The 17,286-nt window shown below is 36.9% G+C and overlaps 1 pseudogene across 1 annotated transcript; it reads right to left on the reverse strand.

Moving 5' to 3' along the window:
* Positions 1–1,698: 1,698 nt before the first annotated feature.
* On the reverse strand, positions 1,699–9,591 carry LOC148876385 (putative amidase At4g34880; annotated as a pseudogene). Its single transcript, XR_016106507.1, has 6 exons — positions 9,061–9,591; positions 5,856–5,974; positions 4,325–4,393; positions 3,420–3,659; positions 2,155–2,354; positions 1,699–2,067 (listed from the first exon to the last, which is right to left on the reverse strand). The product of XR_016106507.1 is annotated as a putative amidase At4g34880 (transcript).
* Positions 9,592–17,286: the final 7,695 nt, after the last annotated feature.

A 17,286-nucleotide genomic window follows, 5' to 3' on the forward strand; every position in this document is an offset into this window, starting at 1 on the left:
TATAATGAATATACAATATTAGTGGCGTGCCCAATTCTTTTTACATTTTTTGTGTTATATGTTTTATTTATTTATTTATTTATTATTTAATTATGGTATTATTTATTAATCCACCACCAAGAGTGAAGAAAAGGGTTTTGTTTTCAAAATATTTATTTTATATTATTAAAATTAATATTATGAATTTAATTAATAGAATTTAATAATGAAAAAATTATATCTTAAATATAGGATTTAATAAGAGAATATACCTTAGATATGAGATTTAATGAGAGATAATAGAAAAATAGTTTTACTTACAATTGGTTTTAAATTTTATATTCCATTTTCATCATTAATAAAAAAACATTTCTTATTTATCATCAATGTTTTCGACCTGTTGACTTGGCCGATTGACCCATTCGAAATGTCACTTGACATTGATCCTGAGTTTGGTTCTATTGAAACTCCCCCTTTCAGTTAAAAACCATCTAACTCGGGTAGTTCAACCATTTCCCCATTTGACCCAACAACTAGGTTACAAGTTGCACACTTAATTATGTGCAAATTTTGGAAGCCATAACTTTGCACTTTGATGTCTGAGGTGCCTTGCCTTGCCATTTTTGCAAAAAAAACACCCCCCTTTTTGGCCCCAAATTGAAATTTTAATATTTTTATAAAAAAAATTAAAATTTGAATTAAAAAACATAAATAAATATAACATAATACATATATAATGCATATATTATATGTAATATATGTAAAACATAATTATAAAATATATGTAAAGCATAAATATAATATATATAAAACATAATTATACTATTTATTGATAAAATATGTACTTTTACGTACACACATATAGCGTTGACATAGAGTGATTTGACTCATTTCACCTTGATAGTCCAACCGATGATCTGTGAGCCAAAGGCAAAAGCGGGTCGGCCTCCGATTTGGTTTTTAAAAGATTGTTTATCATACTGATTATTGTTTAATATGTCAAATATATGATGTTAAAAATGTTACCATTTTTTTATTTCTACATTTCTTGCATTTTATATATTTTTGAATTTTATTATTTAATTGTAGCAACATGGATTGACCCATTTGACCCAAATGGTTTAATTTCTTAGCACCACATTGATGAAAATACTATTTTTTTCCATATAAATATTAAAAGTACAAGTTTTTATGTTATTGCAGTTATTAATTTATTATATATGGATTTAATTATAGAATTTAATGATGAGAAAAAACAAAAAAATACCTTGAATATATGATTCAATTATGGTGAATGCAAATTAATGCCTTAAATGCTGGATTTAATGAGAAAGAGTTGAATGCATTGAATAGTTTAAAATCACCTCTTTTCAACTCATTTAATATCAATAACCAATTATCCTATTTGTCCTCATTTTTTATCAATAAATTTAAATATAGAGGGATAAGTTTTGTTCTAAAAAATTCAGAAAATATTCTTGAGGCTATTCATATATGGGTGGTTTTAGGATCCTTTTTTAACCAGAGAGAATTTCATTAACTTACATTAATTAAAAAAGGAACTGATGGCATTTCGACAGGTTTCATTCTTCGCCCAATAATAAATTGATACAAGGAAGAAGAATGAGCTGTTTTGGATTCCAAAACATGCATCCAGTCATCCATAACGGGTTTATTTATCCAGGCACTCGAAGAGAGAGAGAGATGATTATTCATTAGTTACGATATCATATCTGTTGAGATGTTAGGAGGAACCCTGACTTTGGTGGCCTGTTCGAAGGCATAAGCAATCTCTATCAGCTTCGGCTCAGAACCCTTCAATCCCGAAAAGAAGATGCCAAATGGCAATCCCTTACGATTATAACCCGCAGGAACAGTAATCCCTGGGTAACTCCCAAATGCCAGTACAGAAGATACCCTCGAATCTGGAGTCACCAACGCGTCCAAGTTATTCTCCATCATCAACTTCTCAAATCCATCCCTTGATAGTCTACTCATATTCATCAATGCTTCCTTCTCTACCTCACCTATACCTTTGGTGCTATTAGCTTTCAAAAAGATGTCTTGAGGATATTCTTCAATCTTCTCCTGTAATTAATGCATGCATCTGATATTGTATAAATCTCAGTCACAAAATAACAACATTATTCTAGAATAGACTAGACTAATACCTACCAGTTTTGAAAAATTCTGGTTGAAGGCTATTGCATCTGCCAATGATCTGATTGGGGAAGCGACTAACTCTTTCAGGTAAGCATTCAGGGACTGCTTGAACTCGGCATACAAAGCAATAAGTTCACCACTGTGAAAGAGATCCAGGATCACATCAACTTTGTGCTATTGTTAAATTGTCCATCAAAATTGCACCTTTTTTCCTTCAAGCGAGCAAATGTTTAATTAATAAAAGTTCCAATTCAAAAGATGTATTTTATTTTTATTTTTATTTTTTTTTATGAAAGTGCTAAAGCACAAAATCATTCATCTCATTGAAATATCAGTAGCTAGCGCATTAACAATGAAGTCCGGGCTACTTGCTCAGGTACATATTCAGGAAAAAGTCATAGCAAATCCAGCGAAAGCGTGAATCACTTGATTTGCCATTTGCTTAGCATGGTTGATTGAGATAAACGGAAAGCTTGATTGGACTCAAAATGCCTGGGGAGGGGGGGTGTGTGCAGAGTACTCAGGGACTCTTTGGTTTAATGAATTCCTCTGTTCACCAAAAAAACAACTTCTCAGAGTACTGGGTAGTCAATGCTTTTGGGTATTCCCAATCAGGTCCAATTAGGAGTGCAATTTTTGCTTTGATGGTTAAGGTTGGGATTTTGTCAAAATTTCAATGGATCTAATCCAAAGCCTGAGACCGAAACAACATAAACTCGGGTCAACCCAACTTGCACCCTTAGGTCCAATCCTCCTCCGCTGTGTTTTCCAATTCTTAGGGGATAAACTGTTGGGTTGGGGTTTTCTGTTTTAGGCCCAGCCCATTGTTTTCACCCACACGCACTACGTACTTGATACACATTGCAATATAGATGCAGGATCAAAACCCCGACTTTTGTTTAATAATGAAAAAAAAACAGCCATTACCCAATGTTGGTCTCAGGTATCTATCTGTTGGAGAATAAAAATTCATTCAGAGACCTCACCTAACAGTTTAAGTGGTTCTGTGAGATGATATCATAGCCTGTTTGACGAAGCAATCTAGCGTTTGATCTGTGCTTGTCTGCACTCTAAGTCCAATAGCCTTTTGTTTAAAAGGATGTATTAGAGAATACAAACCTCCTATTCAGAATCCTCACCTAACAGTTCAAGCTTTTAGATTGAAGGGTTTCGTGAGAGTGGCTTCAAATTCAAATACTGTGTGACTGGTAATTTTTGATAAGTGAAATGGTAAACGAAATTTGGCTTAAAAATTGAAATTGAAATTGAATTGTTACCTCAGTTTCTTTAAATGCTCCTCAAAAGCTTTCTCCACGAACGAGTCACCAATAATCTCGAAGAACAGTTTCCTCACTATTCCCAGCCTCTTACCTTGAACGTTTTCCTTTAGAAACTGCAGGTAACCTCCTTTAGGGATGAACCTTGATACCTTCCTTGTTGCTTTGGCGTCCTTCTTGTCAAAACCAACAATTGCATCCAGTACGTGAACTGCATCTGACACTGTTCGACAGATGGGCCTGTTTACTTCAACATCAAATGGATACAAATCTCTTGTTAGTACGTATGATCACTTTTACAGTTTACAGTTTAAACTGTAAACTTCATCCTTTCAAAAATTGGGCCGATGGCCCCTATTAGTACTTAAGAAGGCTAGTCTGCATCCTTTCAAAAAGAGGCATGTTATCAAACATTCAACCCCATCGAATCGTTAGTAGGCCTCACATGCACCTTGCTCTATCCCCGAATTCATCAATTGAGCACTGTACCTGTTCAGCAGTGAAACCAATAATAATGCCCACGCCAGTGATAAAATAATGGACCCACACTTAAGAAGTTGGTCATTGGCCCATGTATTGTATAACTGGTGTAGATTGTTATTATTGGTTCTACAAATACAATTGAAGAACAGAGAATTTTGGATCTACTGACCACAACACATTATTGGCCATGTTCGCCCAATGGCACATTAGAAACATCTCTTGTATTTTATATTGCCATCACTCCCATTGTGCGGCTGTGGTTCATCCAATAATGGTGATAGACTTTGATCCAAACCAAAATCTAAACCATGGTTCATCAAATAATGGTGATAGACTTTGGTGAGAATGAATTAACCCAGTTCAACCTGTTGGGTAAATCGAATAATTGGTTCTAATTCGTTAACTGGAACTGCAATTCTTACCCAACTGAATCCTGTCTTGGGGAGATAGGGATTACCCCAGCTCGGCTGGTGAGTCCAACCGTGGGTTTTGATGAGGGCAGATGTGGCCCTCCAGTGAAATTGTGACACGTGGCACCTCGTGACAACTAGGAAAACACCCAGCCAACAAACTTACGAAGTTGGTGACCCACCCGGGCACTAGTCTGGCCAGCCTGGCGCGACTTGCACACGGCCTGACGCGCACCTACGCGCGGCACACGCGCGCCCTGCGTGAACTGCGCACGGCTTGCACAAGCTGCGTGCGGCGTGCGACCTGCGCGACCAGGCCGACCTGGACCAGCCTAGCGCATGATCTGGCCAAGCCGCCCATAAGGCGCCCACCGACAAACCTGGTCTAGACACTGACCCGCCGACTAACACAGGCGCCAGCTTGACGACCTGGTCTAGACACTGACCCGCCGACTGACACAGGCGCCGACCTGACGACCTGGCCTAGACACTGACCCGCCGACTGACGCAGGTGCCCCCCTGACAACCCGGCCCAGGTGCCGACTTGGCCGCTTGACACAAGCGCCAGCCTGACGACCTCGAGGAGTTCTCCACCGTACCCCGGTTCTGACAGGATGCGACGAGTCTTACTGTTTGGAGGCTTTTCACCCACCTAACTCGCGAGGACTCAGGTAAATAAAGACCTCACCCCCCAAATGGGAGGGGGATGAAAAAAGGGAAGTAACCCTGCTCTCTAGCTCTCTCATATTATCTTTAAAGCTCTCTACAATAAGAGTGTTAACTTAAGCGTCGGAGAGACCCACCGAGAAAATACCCCCGGGACCTCTGATTCAGTTCTCGCAGGTCCTTCAGCTCCCACCGCCTATGAAGAGGAGGAAAAGATGGAGTTCTCGGAGGTCCCTCAGCTCCCGCCACCTACAAAGAGGAGGAAAAGATGGAGTTCTTGTAGGTCCCTCAGCTCCCGCCACCTACAAAGAGGAGGAAAAGATGAAGTTCTCATAGGTCCCTCAGCTCCCGTTGCCTACAAAGGAAAGAAGACCACCTCATGCTAAGGAAAGTTTGATTGCGCCGCACCAGGGAGCTCCAACATTCTCTAAGTCACCAGCCGCCTAGTAGGCAGTTCGCTACCAGGCAGTTCACCACCAGGCAATTCGTCACCAAGCAGTTCGCCACCAGGTAGTTCACCACCAGACAATTCGCCACCAGGCAGTTCACCACCGAGCAGCTCACCACTGGGCAGTTCGCCACTAGGCAATTCGCCACCAGGCAGTTTGCCACCAAGCTGTTCGCCACCAGGCAGTTCACCACCAAGGAGCTCGCCACCAGGCAGTTCACCACCAAGGAGCTCGCCACTAGGCAGTTCACCACTGGGCAGTTCGCCCCTAGGCAGTTCTCCACCGAACAATTTGCCAGTAGGCAGTTCACCACCAGGTAGCTCATCACTAAGGCATGCCACCACCGGGTCAAATAGCGAGGTACTTAGCCAAAAAAATTTACATCACAAAACATTGGTACGTGGCCGAAAACGATTAAATCAGGTTTGATTCCCACAACAGAGTTGAAAGTTGCTGGACAAATGATGGAGCCGTCTATCTCTGTCCCGAGTGAAACGGATGAACCACTGCTGGATCCACAAGTATCGTTCGACAGAAGGTATGGATTCTATGCACATGGAATTATAGAGAATTATTCAATTTCCAAAGGAAGAATAACTAGTTTTTTGACTTTTAACTACCAAGCCACCTCTGTAATTTGTATACAAACTAACCATGGGACAACAAAAACTCATCAAACTCGTTTACTCTTAGAGATGCCAACCTGGTTTCTTTGATCATCAAATACAGAAGCAAACCAAATAGTGAACAATAGAGACTTCATCACTTTCACTGCTTCGGCTCTGTTTATTTGCAGTGCAAATCAGAACCCAGTGCAAGTTTTACATTGGTTCAGTTTTGCATCCAATTATGATTTGCACTCCTATCTAATATAAAATTATGCTTTTAGTCTCGTTTGCAGTTTTGCACTCATTGTCATTGCAAATTTTGCATCTAGCAAATTAATACAAAATTTGCACCACCTTCCTCCTACCTTAATTCTCTCTCATGTAAAGTGGGAACAACATCATCTTGCCTCCTATCTCACTCTTGAAATCTCTTTCATATGAAGTATAGACAACATAATTTTACTTCTCACAAACAAACAAGACAAAATCAAATATATAGAGCAAAAGTGAACCAGAATACTCTACCCATTTGCACTCTCATGCATTTACACCAATGCAAACAAAATAAACATAATGAGCCTTAAGAGCATAGGAGTACATATCATTAATTGGCAGGTCAGGTGTTTTCAAAATGACATGGTGGAAGAAGATGAGTCAAAAAAGAAATTAACACTTAAAATTAATAAGTTAAAAATTTGCGCTTCTTTTCAGGACTTGGCACTTATTTGGGTTTATTTCCCAAACTTAAATTAGATAACAAGTGTTTATTCAAATAAAAAATTCCCAAATTTAGCCCAAGTGAGTAAATAATCCTTACTAAATTGCCACTCCAATATTCTTGACACGGTACATGCCTGACCATAGAAAACAAAAAGCATGATGATCATCAACAATATCATTCTCTTTTGTAGAAGTTTGGACGATGTGCTGGAGTAGCTGGCATTTCTAAGTTTTTTGATATAATATTTGATGTAAGGCTTTTCCATTAATCCTTTTGACTTGAAATTTGAAAAAAAGTTTACATGACCTTTCTTTATATCTTTGAATAATATAAGAGGATGTTCTACAAATGCCACAACAAAAACAAAAACATGCATCTTCTTGAACCGTGTTTTTGTTAAAACAAAATGATTTTATTTAAAAAAACATATTTTTAAAACCACCAAAAAGTAAAGATATTGTATGATATATAAATGATGATGAGATCTGTTATATAACAATTTTCAATCTATGGATTCAAGAAAACACCTTTGGTTTCAGTTTTAGAAATAAAAAACATTAATATACAACAAAAAATATATTTTTAAAACCAGACGATTTTAATTTATTTTTGAACTCATAAGCTATAAGAAGAAAAAACAATTCACAAAGACGAACAACGAAACTGAAATATTTCAAGCTACATCATATGAAAGGATAGTCTATACTATCATGGTATCATCATCCATTCCTCTATCAAAATTTTAAATTAACATCCCAAAAGCAACCAAATTACTCATGAGTGAACGCACTAATAAAGAATTAACTGTTTAACTGTTCAACTCGTGTTCGGGTGTTCTACACACAAGAATTCAAACCACACCTACTTGGCTACTCACAAAATATTTCAGTCACACATTCTGAACATCTCCGAAAGGAGTTTACATCTGCGCCCTACAAAGGAGTGCCCTCTAATGTCAAACGGTACATCCCCGTTGTGTATTGGGAATATCTCTCGATGGTGTACTGAAAATAATTATGTAATCATTGAGAGATATTTCCAATACACGGTGGGAATGAATTATAGGATGTTGTGGGGGCAGATCTGAACTGCCCAAAAGGATTAGTCAAATTTAATGGCTATGTTATGGATTGTGGGCCATATACATATTATGGATGATATGTTACCTTACGCAGTTGAGTTGAAATCCACTATCCATGCCAAGGTGGAGTCATAAATTTAAATCCACTCGCCAAAATTTAAGATAGAGTCACATAATATATTGAAGCCCGTGATTCATGCTATTAAAAATATTTTGGGGTTTATTTTAAGACAAATTTGACTCCACCAAGGTCAACTATGGCCTATTCATCAGATTGGTTTGGATAGGATAAATCCTAGACCTTAGAACCGACCTGGGTGAGGGTTGGTTCCAAGTATTTGGAATCAAATCATATCCTTTAACAGATTGAATAAAGTCAATTTAACACCGATTTCAAATCAGAACCTATCCATTTACTCACCCCTAAGTGTGATTGCAGTGGACCCCAATGAACTCGAATGAATAGCAAAGACACCCATGTCAAATAAAAACTGATGTATTGCCTTGAATCCATTAATTGGGGGGGGGGGGGGGGGGGGGGTCATATGCAATCACGGTTGCAACAGAATCTCTCCAAACAGCCAAAGTGCTCCTCCTCCCATACGCTGACCCTGCACTCAACCTCAACTGGAATTATAAATATGATAACCAATAACGTCTTATTTATCAAAATTTATGGGTGGTAAATAAAATACAGGGTAACAATCTGTAGTTTAACCCTTTTAAGGGTAACTCGACTGAGAAGACCATCGAGTTGATTGCACTGAGTGAGTTACTTGAAAATATAATTAAGATAGAATGGTAAATAAAATTCCTAAACTACCCCTTTTTTCGATGACGGCATTTTTTATTTTTATTTGTTTCTGGTTTAGTTTTTATCAATTGCATGCTGTGTTCGTTGCAATTTCAGATTTTTATAGAAACTTGCAATTTCGATTTTATAGGAAATTTTTTGAATGGATATTTTAGTAAATTAATGTCTACCTATCACTCAACTTAAGAGAGGATTTTTATTGAAATCTAAAAATTCATGGGGATCGTTGTTTCAAATAAAAACTCAACTTAAAGACTGATATTTTGTCATTCCCTTCGGCCTTCGTTCACTCGAAGATTTTTTAGCGAATGGAGGAGACAAGAGAGGACCGAAAACCTGAACATCGCGTCCAACAAAGAAAAATAAATAAATTAAAAAGATGAGAGTCATAAGAAATTTCCCATCTTACGAGTCCCTGACCACCTCTGGCGCTCCATCCACTGGGTTGATTTAGAGAACGGAAATGTGACCACTCGGCAAGGCTGGCCTTCCCCAAGATGATAGCTCCTGCTTTTCTCAGCTTCTTCACCACACCGGCGTCATCAGGGACGATTGATCCTTCCAGCGCTAACGACCCCGATGTTGTCCTTGAGAAGAGCCGGAATCCCGTGCAGGCCAGTCAGGGACGACCCAGCAGCTGGCGCATTCATCTTTCATTCTCTATCGCCCTTGTCAGCCTGATCCAGTGCATCGGGGTTCACCTCTATTACTCCACGAAGTACTGGGTTCAGCTTACGAATCTCTCCGAGATAAACTCCACAAGTTGTCTCGAACTTGGCTGCTTCGGTTGGAAGGCCGCCTGGAGGTCATGCACACTGGCTTCTCTAATAGGAAAACTGTCGCCGGCAAGGTTTTTGCTTAGACCTGAGATAGCCATAACCATTAAGGCGGGCAAGAGGAACAGCCGACGGGGGATCTCACAGTGAAACGCCATTCCCGAATCCTGAGTGGAAGGCTCACCTATTTACCTACTTCGGCCGGAATATAAACATTCTTTTTTTTTTTTTTTTTTTTTATGCATATCAGCGCAAATTATCTACCTTTGGATTCAAAGCAATTATTCCTTGGAGTCCAACCAAAGAGTGCCACGTCAAAAGATAGTCAACTAGTAACCACGGATAGTGCGACGTCGGATCTACTCACGACAAAAAACTATTCCAACGCACGCACATTACACTGACAGACATCGTGGGTCTCGGTCGGTCTTAACTCTTATGGTGTCTTCTAATCTCATGAGCAGATCACCAACTCAGATAATGCAAGAAAGGTCGAGCTCGTTGGTTGGTTATAGATTTCACACAACAAACTTCAAAGTATCAAATTTCAGGTCTAAAATTGTATATATGATAAAAAATAAAATTATAAAAACACCAATAAATAGGTATATCAGGGTCTAAGGAAATGGAGATCGGATATGCTCTCACACCTGGCGTTCATACGCACATCCTATCATACATTGGGAACATCTGCCCTATTTATTGGTTATTATTCACGGGAGATGTTTCGAATGCATGGTGGATGTGCCTGTGAGACGCCCATTTGTGAGGAGCAGATCGTAGCTCAAGGAAAGTATACTAAGGATTTGCTATGAATACAATGCTCCCGAAGCTGTCGTGATAAGACATTGTATTCATACATTAGGAACATCTCTTTCATGGGAGATATTTCCAATGTGTCGCCGCCCGCTGTGACATATTTGGAGAGTTTGGTTGGTGGCAGACCTAAACATATTGTAGAAAAGTACCTTACCGTGTGAACCCAGATTTCCTATTCACTTTCTCCACCTGTAGTACATTGTAGCCGGCCCCGCACATCCCACTATATAAGGAGACCAGATCTCCTCACAAGAAGGCACCTCAGACGTGCGTGACACACATCCTATCATGCATTAGGAATATCTATGGTTTACACACGTAACATGTAGGTTAAATTAATGGAATGTACATTGAATTCTCATCCTTGGAAAGTGTGTACAAACTATAGAGGTTTAAGCTTTAGTTGCAGGATGCAACTGTTATATTATTAGGAATATGGTTCAAAGTACCTATACACCTTTGTGTATTAATATAGAGGCATATCAAATTATCAATACTTTACCCATTATGCAATTAAACAGGTATATCGGGCCCTAAAGATGTGATATCACCTTTGTGTATTGGGTGTATTACGTCAATGCTTAGAACCTTGATAATTATGAGATGAAGTAATAAAACTTTCTACAGGTTACGGCAACCATGAATAAGAACCGCTATTATGTGATCCATTACTCTTTTATGGGATGCAAGCATAAAACGTTCTACTATGATCTAATTTTGGAGGGGCCACCAGGCCCACCACCCACTAGCTAGCATGACCGATATTCTTCTAGTCTAAACCCGCTTTGTTAAGAAAATTTGAGGAAGGAACTTTATGACATTTTCAATTAAGTAGCGATTATTTAAGTCCAATTCAATCATTATTTTTTGGGGTTATGTCTAATTTGTCCAATTACAATCCAAGTTGCACATTAGTGAGAGTGGCCAATTTCCTATGTTCTAAATAAATTTGTATTTTAATGTTATTTTTTATTAATTTTTAGATTTTGTTGGTTTGTTATTATTTTTCATATTATATTTAGGTAAAATTATGAAAAACCTCCTATTATATAACAACTCTATAAACCATCCACGTGTTTTGATCCTAACATAAACATTCCCTATAGTATAGTTTTGAAAAAACAAAAATGCAAATACCTCATTGCCATTAGTTTCCCAATAAAAAAGAGAGTGAAGTTAACAAAATACCCTTATCATTGTTAAGGTGTTATGTACACAAGTTGAAGTTTCAACATCACCCTTCCACTAATTTATTTTACTTGACAACTTTCAAAAGTAATTCTCTCTACTCTTTTTGCATGAAATAAGGTTAAAAGGTTGAAGTGAAGTAAAAGGGGGCAAATAAATTTTTAAGGTATTTTAGTAAATTTATATTTAAATGAAATTGGTTATAGGTAAATTCGATATTTTTAAAAAAATTAATGCATTACACAGCATTTTCATTTAGAATGTTGATGGAAGGAAAGTATTTGCACTTTTTTTTTTCAAAACAATAGGGGAGGTTTTTGTTAAGGTCAAAACATAGGGGAGGTTCATAGGATATTGTTAGAAAATCTAGGGAGGTTTTTATAAATTTTCTTATTTTTAAATGAAACTTAAATTGATTATAAATTATTAAAGCATATTTTAAATTAATCAAATTATTAATTTTTGTTTTTATTAATGCTTACCAATTAACTGTATTAACTATTTACTAAAAATTAGTTATAAACTAGTAATTGGTAGATAATTTTGTATTAGTTTTATATTAATTTTAAATGGATGTTAGTTTTTAATTTACATTATTAGTTTTTTTAATTTGTTTTTATTATATTGTAGAAATATTTTTGTCAATAAGAACAATTAATAATTATTATTATTTTATTAATGTAATTTACTAAATTATTTTTACTATAGTTAATTAATTTGAATTATTTTCAAGTGGAATGTAAATGGATTATATTTTTTAGGATGTTTATTCAATGTTTTCAATCCATCAAAACCGTTCAAATCGTGACTTGGCCCTATTTATAATTTTAATTTTCCTAAAACCCACTATTTTGTCCAAAACTATTGATTTGGTCAAGACACGTTCAATCTAGGCAATTGGATCATTAACCTTTTTAACCTAGTTATTAGGTCACGTGTTACAATATACAATGTATTAAAAACTTCTAGAGGATTTCACTTTGTGCTTGGTTGTTCGATTGGGGTGATCTTTTTTCTTTTTTAGTTTGAATGATTTTTTTGTAACCCTTGCAACTCTACTATATGAAAAAACTCATTTTTTGCCTCAAATTTTAATTTTCAGTCTTTTATTTATAAAAAATAAAAAACAAAAATAAAAAGTAATTACAAATATATATATATATATATAACGTGTCATGGTTTGATTCATCAAACTTGCACAACCAAACCGTTTACCCATTACCTAGAGTCATAAACTATTCTGCCTCCAAGTCAGTTTAAATAAATAATATTTATTCTAAAAAGCAAATTACTTGATTAATTAAAAATTAAATGTATTTTAAAGAGAAGTGGATTATTTAGCCTAATAATATAATTAATAATTAATATAATTAATAATTAATATAATTAATCATTGAGTATCTCTATTTTAATATAATTAATTTTTATTCATTAATTATATATAGACAGATAGATAGATAGATAATGTTAATGAATTTAATGGAATAATGGAGAGGAGAGAAAATAAGTGGCATGAATTATTGAAGGAGAGAGTCAATGGTGAGTTAATGAGAAGAGATAAAAGTCTTAAGGGTGATTGACCAATTGAGTTATTTTGTACAATTTTAAAATTAGAAAAATTAAAAAACCAGAAAAAGAGTACCTTTCAAAAACAAGGAGAAAGCATGAAAGTGCCAACTTAGCACTTTCCATTTTAGTATATAGATTATAATTTATAGGGAAAATTACATATAGGTACCATGTACTTTCAAATGCATAATTCAAGTATCCTAAACTCTCAAAAATCAACATTCAAGTTCAATACCCTTAATCAACTTTGAGTGATAAAATTATCGAAGTGTTCATTTTGAATTCCTTTTACGCAATCTTGGTAATGAATTTGTTGAGCTGGTTTGGGAGAATGGTTAGGTTCTTTATTTATTTATTTATTTATTTTGTGAAGATAATGGTTATTCTAATACAAGGTCCGTCTAGTAGAACTTAAAGAGTGTCCTTATGAAATGGTCTTATAAAATATTTGAAGGGTAGTTTTTGGAATGTGTTTGCACACATGACAGAATTCGGATAATAAGATGGCTGTTCAGCTGTGGAACCAATGGTGAGGTTCCACGTCAACAATAAATTCATGAGCCCCACTGTGATAAGTGTGGGCCCCATTTATTTTATTACTTTATCGATCATTAGTTCCACAGCCAGCCGAACAGCTATTGTGTTCAGCCAAACCTTTCTCCACATTACATCATATGCCATAGATAATTGAGAACCTTTAAGTCATTAAGTGTCACTACCCCAAAGTATAAGGTACCTATCTGTAATTTTTATTAAATCATATTGTAAAATGTTTTATATTATATTAAGAGTAATACTTTTTAAATATTTAAAATTTGTAAATCCAATTACCCATTTTTATGCCATGGCCACACAAAATCCAAAAAATGCCTAATAATAAAGTTTATTTGATTACCAAATTAATTGAAATTCTCAGAGGTAAAACCAAAAGCAAACCAAATTAAAGAAATACCGAAAGGACTGAACCAAATTTCTTATTCGGTTATTTTGGCTATATCAGAATTTTATACCCTAAATCTGAAACGAGAAACCGAACCCAAACCAATGACTAAAAACCCAAAACCAAAATTTTGTTTCGATTTTTCGGTAAACAAAAGAGAGTCTGCATACAATCAACGATTATTGAGGGTAAGGGATAAACCATCATAAAACACGCCTAGAATTTTCGGTTAAGCCATGTCATCTCAACATTAATTTTCGACGAATCTCGTTGAAATGGTGCAATTTATGGGTGATTTTGGCTTCAAAAATGAAAAAAAAAAAAAAAAAAAGTCTACCGACGAGTAAGTGTGGATTCAAGTCAAGTCGAATTGAATATCAGATCAATCAAGCTCAACTTAACAGAAAATAATTAGGCTCAAGTTCAATTCAAGCTAGAGACGAGTTTGAATTCAGTTCAATACAAAGGCCCATACATTTGAGCTTGTTTTGGTTTGAGCTCGGCAGTCAACATTAAATTAATCTTCATATAAAAATAAAAGAGGTTTTTAGTATTTAGGATTTTCCTCTTCCCTCTTCATGGATTGTCAACGGAGGGGACATTTTTGTCTGGTAACGTCACCTAATAAGTGTGGTCTAAGTACAATCTAAAAAATGAGGGGAGGTTTTAGTATTTAGGAAAAAAATGAAGGGATGTTTAAGTCTTTTGTCCAAATAGAAAACTATACATGTAAACAAATTATATATATAAAAATTATTTGTTATTATTATATATAATTAAAAATATTATAATTTTATCTTGAATAGAGAAATCGCAAGCCCGTAGAAATGGGTGAATAACATATTTACCATCCTTTTCTTTTATAATTTTATCTTTTCTATTAAAATATGATAAGAGCATATCAGTTAAGCCAAAAGAAAAATTTTATAAAATGGTGGTAAGAAAATAATGTTGTGGAGCAGAGTTTTGGTCTGTTAAAAGTGTAGTAAAATGTAAATGTTAAGACGGACAAATGAAAAAAAAAAGTAGATAAGATATGATTAGAAACGATCAATTCACTCAAAATCATCTAGAAGTTAAGTTGCACCAATAAGTGATAAAATGAGAGGAGTTAGATTAAGATGTTTGGGTCACTTAAAAAACCATATGTTCAACACCGCAAGAATAAATGAAATACTACAAGTTTGAGCGGGACAAAATAGCTAGGAATAGGCCAAAAAGCATGTGGTTGAAGTAGTAAAAAATGATATATTTCTTTTATAAACAATAATTTAGTAATAAATGATTTAATCACTTATATTTTAATAACGATTATGACACCAAACAAAATTATGAAACAGAATAGCAAAACAGGGTTTGATGTGTAATCGTTTTTGGCCACGTACCAATGTTTTGTGATGTAAAACTTTTTTGGCTAAGTACCTCATTATTTGACCCGGTGGTGATGTGCCTTAGTGATGAGCTACTAGGTGGCAAATTGCCTGGTGGTGAACTGCCTGGTGGAGAATTACCTGGGGGCGAACTGCCTGGTGGAGAACTGCCTGGTGGCAAACTGTCTGGTGGTGAACTGCCTGGTGGCGAGCTCCCTAGTGGCAAACTGCCTGGTGGTGAACTGCCTAGTGGTGAGCTCCCTGGTGGCGAACTGCCTGGTAGAGAGCTACCTGATGGTGAACTCTCTACTAGGCGGCCTGTGACCCAGAGAATGGTGGAGCTCCCTGGTGTAGTGCAACCCGACTGCCCTCAGCATGGGGTGGTCTTCATTCCTTTGTAGGCAGTGGGAGCTGAGAGACCTGCGAGAATTCCATCTTTTCCTCCTCTTTGTAGGTGGCGGGAGCTGAGGGACCTGCGAGAACTCCATCTTTTCCTCCTCCTTGTAGGCGGCGGGAACTGAGGGACCTGTGAGAATTGAATCAGAGTACCCGGGGGTATTTTTCCAATGGGGGCTCTCCAACGCTTAAGTTAGCACTCTGATTGTAGAGAGCTTTGAAGATAATATTGGAGAAACGAGAGAGCTAGAGAGCAGGAATTACCTCCATTCCCCCCCTCCCCTTTGGGGGGTGAGGTCTTTATATACCGGAGTCCTCGCGGGTTAGGTGGGTGAAAAGCCTCCAAACAGTAAGACTCGTCACATCCCGTCAAAACCGGGGTATGGTGGTGAAGTCGTCAGGCTGGTGCTTGTGTCAGGCGGCCAGGTCGGCGCCTGGGCCAGGTTGTCAGGGCGGCGCCTGCATCAGTCGACGGGTCGGTGTCTGGGCCAGGTTGTCAGGTCGGCACCCGTGTCAGTCGACGAGTCAGTGTCTGGGCCAGGTTGTCAGGTCGGCGCCCGTGTCAGTCGGCGGGTCAGTGTCTGGGCCAGGTCGTCAGGCAGGAGATCTTCCTTTGATACGCCAAACTACTCCTGTACCGAGCTTCTCTACAAGTGACGAGTTGCCTATGGCAAGCTGCCTGTGGCGAGTTACCCATGGTGAGCTGCCTATGGCAAGTTCTAGCAGCTGCTTGTGGCGAGCTACCTATGGCAAGTTGCCTATGGCGAGCTTCTTGTGCCGAGCTGCCTATGGCGAGCTGCCTGTGGCAAGCTAGTACCTATGGCAGGCTGTTTATGGCGAGTTACTTATGACGAGCTGCTTGTGGCAAGCTACCTATGGCAAACTGCCTGGAGGCCATACTTAGTTGGCACAAGGTGCCACATGTCACAATTCCACTAGAAGGCCAAATCTGCCCTCATCAGTGTTCATGTAACTAGCCCCATATGGTTGGGAATAATGGTTGGATGATGGTGATCATTTCTATTAAAATGCAACAAACAGGCAAAAAAAAAAAACACTTAAGAGGATTGCTTTTAGAACAAGAATGTTTTTGTTTTTATTTGTTTTTAAAATTACTATAGAAACAAAAAAAAATGAAATATGTTCTAAAATGAAGGCAAAAAATCACTTAGAGATGATTTACAACATTAATGTGTTTTTGTTTTTAAAATTACCATTAGCAATGAAACATGTTCTATTTTGGAGTATAGATAAACATGATATGAAATCACCAAACAAAACATATTTTTAAGTCAGAAATTCAAAAAAATGATTTCAGTTGCAGGTTTAAAAACATTTAAAACAAACAATATATATTTTTAGTTTTAAAAACCAATTTCTTCACATAGATGCATACTCCTTTGATTTATCTCCAGTGATCCTGATTTGGATATGATAAATTTATGAAATTAGTGTTAATGAAAGATGGTCTTATTTAGAAATTTGAAGCATTAATTGAATAGTTGTTTTATCTCCCACCTTAAGTATAGGGGTGGAATTACTCCACATGACACGCTTAGAGACATGACACCAGCAGA

This window comes from Nelumbo lutea, chromosome 1, assembly GCF_056320005.1.
Source record: "Nelumbo lutea isolate HS-2025 chromosome 1, American lotus-T2T, whole genome shotgun sequence".
NCBI classification, from domain to species: domain Eukaryota; kingdom Viridiplantae; phylum Streptophyta; class Magnoliopsida; order Proteales; family Nelumbonaceae; genus Nelumbo; species Nelumbo lutea.